This window comes from Ascaphus truei, chromosome 3 (genome assembly GCF_040206685.1).
Source record: "Ascaphus truei isolate aAscTru1 chromosome 3, aAscTru1.hap1, whole genome shotgun sequence".
NCBI lineage: Eukaryota > Metazoa > Chordata > Amphibia > Anura > Ascaphidae > Ascaphus > Ascaphus truei.
Window position 1 is genome coordinate 360,909,499 of NC_134485.1, and position 3,631 is coordinate 360,913,129.

Below are 3,631 nucleotides of genomic sequence, written 5' to 3' on the forward strand. Positions count from 1 at the left end.
AAAGTGACTTTTTCCTGTAAATTTTTCAAAGTTCAACTTTGCTCGTGCGATAACCTGTTTGCATTAAATTCTGCCCTTCTCCGGGATTCACTAAGCTACGCAAAGTTATCGTACGCAAAAGTTGCGTTCAAAAAAGATCGCCAGCTCAAGGCAGGTGATAAAAAAGCTGGACTTTGAAAAATTTCTTTGTTTACATTTTTGCAGGAGCAAACCCATACAACAGGCTGGTGGGTGTCCCCGGCTGACCCCGCGGGTGTCCCCGAGGGAGGCCGGGGGTCGCGTAGGTGTCCCCGGCTGACCCCGTGGTGGTCCTGGGGTCTCCGGCTCACAAAGCGTACAATACAATACAGTACAATACAATACAGTAATGGGCAAAATTACTATTATCCACATATGGATAATAATGAATTTGCCCATTTTAAATACATATAAATTACAAAAAATACAGTAAATACAGTAAACACATATTACACTTACCTTTTCCAGGCACCCACGATGAAGGCCGTCTTCATCCTCATCTTCATCCTGCCCATGTCCCTCCGGTGCTGAAAAACATACACAAGAATAAAAATAACCAATGTAATGTCCCCTAACCCCTTAATCACCTTAGCGGTCATTAACCGCTACAGTCATTAAGGGGTTAACCCACCCTCACCCACCACTCGGGAGGCCTAAATACCCTCCCCCCCATGGGTAGTGACCCATCCCTTGAGGCCTAACCACCCTCACCCACTAACCCAGACGGGAGGCATACCCACATATCCTTGGGGCCAATACCCCCTTCCCCCACCCCCAGTACCCACAAGAAAAACAATACACAGCCCCACAATAGACATCATTATATTTATTCAATACATAACCCACCCCCTGTGCCCCCCCATCAATACATGATTTATTATTTTACATACAGGGTTAATACCCCAGGCCCACGGGAGTCTCCGTGGCCCTGACGGGTGTCCGTACACATCACAGTAGCCCAGAACCATGTTTCAACTAGGGTCTGGCTGCCTACGGGTGGTCCCCGCCAGGCACCATGGTCCACCAGGTGGTCTCCGTGGGTCACCATGGGCCACAATGGGGTCTCCACGGGAAGGCCCGCGGCTGTCTGGGAGGCCCCGGGTCAGACCCACAGGTGTCTGAGAGGCCTCGGGTGGTTCCCATGGGGGTCTGTGGGCCCACGGGTGGTCCTTAGGGGTCCACGGTGCCCCCAACAGACGTGGGGCCACTGATTCTTACCCGCAGGTATCCCCCGTGGACACCTCCAGCCTGGTGCCCGTGGAAAGCCCAAGGAGACCTCAGGTGGTCTCCAGAGGTCCCACCGCAGACCAAAAGGAACCAACCCTGTATGTAAAAAAAATAAACCTGACCTATACATTAAAAACATCAATCCCCTCCCCCCCCCCAACACATACAGTACAATAATGTGCAAAATATACTATTATCCAGATATGGGTAATAGATTATTTGCCCATTATGAAACACATAAAACATGCATAAATAAAAACATGAAATCTTAATATGACAATCACCACATTGCATCTTACAATTAAACCAGCAGCTAGACAAATGTATATCAAATGTCACACAATTGCATTGAGAGTGTACATAATGCAATTAATCTGTGCATCATGTACTGCTGCGGCTCATTTTATTCTAACACATCGCCGGTTTTTCCCTGGCTTTTTCCTGGAATGCGACGCACTTCACCGGGAGCATGCCGCATTCATTTTGCGCTCTCAGCCATGGGTCATGCGTGGGTCATGCGTGGGTCATGCGCGGTTGACACGCGGTTGATTCGTTTATTGAGAATTGTTCGGATTTAATAGGTTGCAATTCTTCGCGTGCCCGCCAGATGGCAGATATTCATGAATTGTAATGCGCATGCGCTTCAGTAATGTGTCGACTTGCAGGTATTTCGTTTAAAAAAGATACCACAGTGTGTTATTTTAAATTGTCCTTAAGACTGAAGGAAGAGGTTACAATAATGTATCAATTTAGGCTGTTCATATTAAAGAAAGACAAAGACCAGTTTCAGTTACAGTATTCTCCAGAGAGCCTCCGCCATGAGTGTTCAAGTGCAGCCCGCTTTCCAAAAACCCGACAGAAGTTACGCGTATTTGATTTGGGCCGCGATTAATGCAACAGATGATAAGATGGCAACAGTTGCTCAAATTTATCAGTATTTTATCGAAAACTATGACTTTTACAAATTTTCGCCAGCTCCTCATACGTGGAAGCGTGCAATAAGGACAAGGTTATGTAGCGATCCCTGTTTTTATCGTATTGAGCCACAATTTATTGGAGGGTATTGGTGTGTATCACCGGCTTTTTCCTGTATCTATGTTCATGCAGACAGCAAAAGGCGAAAGGTCGTGTTAAAACAAACTAAGAAATGACTGTCGCTTCCAAGCAATGCACCAGCACCAGCACCGGCTTCCAATAACGGTCCCACCGCCAGTGGCAACCCTTGCTGTCTGTCCAGCGAGCCTGAGCCGATTTCGCGTGCAGTTTCGATCAAGCTTGCATGTACCTAAGCAATTTCCAGCCTCATCAGCTGACTACAGGTGTAATAGTCCCGCTGCCAACTATCGACGTGGATGATCAAGAACACTGGACTGGCAGTAGCCCAGCGCTGGTGCCAGCTGAATGGGAAATTCTATGGTGAGTATTGTTGCCTTATTATTTTGTGTGTTTTTTTTATTTTGACAATACAGTATCAATATCGGCGCAATTCAAAAGTCAAGCGATTCTCCTGTAAGCAATATCATTGGCTGAGCGGCTTCCCCAGTACTGTACTGCAGATACTGAACAATTGGTGGAACACTAGGCGCATGCGCATTGGAACCTTCTTGAAACGCATATGCGTGTCATTACATCGACGGCAGGCACATGCGCATGTGAACAGGAGACGCCCCCCAAGAAAATTATTGGTGGGACTGGCTCGAAACATCTTTAGGGGACTGACCATTACAGTAAAACTTTTATTTTTGTTTTTCCTCAGAAAAGAAAACGGCTAATGGAGGGATTTCGATGGATAATATCGCTTTGTGTAACAATGCCTGCACATTGCTGAATCGGATTTAAAAACCCATGTACTGGAGTTTACAGTTTAGTGGCCGTTGTTATTGATTAGGATAGAATACTGTACCTGAAACAGTATGCTGATGTTTTCCGGCCGTACAGTATACTGCACCGACACACTTTATTCGAGCAAATACCCGGTATGTACCTGGCAGATACCTGGAATGCGCCACTCCTCACCTCTAACAAGCCCCGTTGCATTTGCCTTCCCAGCCTGGGTTCATGCCTGGCTGATGGGCGGCTGATCTGTTAAATGATAATGATTAGGATTTAATAGGCTGAAATGCTTCGCGTGTCTACCAGATGGCATAAATTCATGAATTGTAATGCAGTATATATATATATACTGTGCAGTATTGCAGCCAGCGGGAATAAAATGCTTCAATCCCTGCTTGGAAAATAACTCAATGCACTCGGGCAGAAAACAGTCACAAACCTCAATACACCCGGGTATACCCGAATTCGTGGGACTAGCCAAGCTCGAATAAAGTGTGTCGCCAGTGTACAATACTTTTTTATATACAGTACTGTGTAATAAACCCGAAAAAAT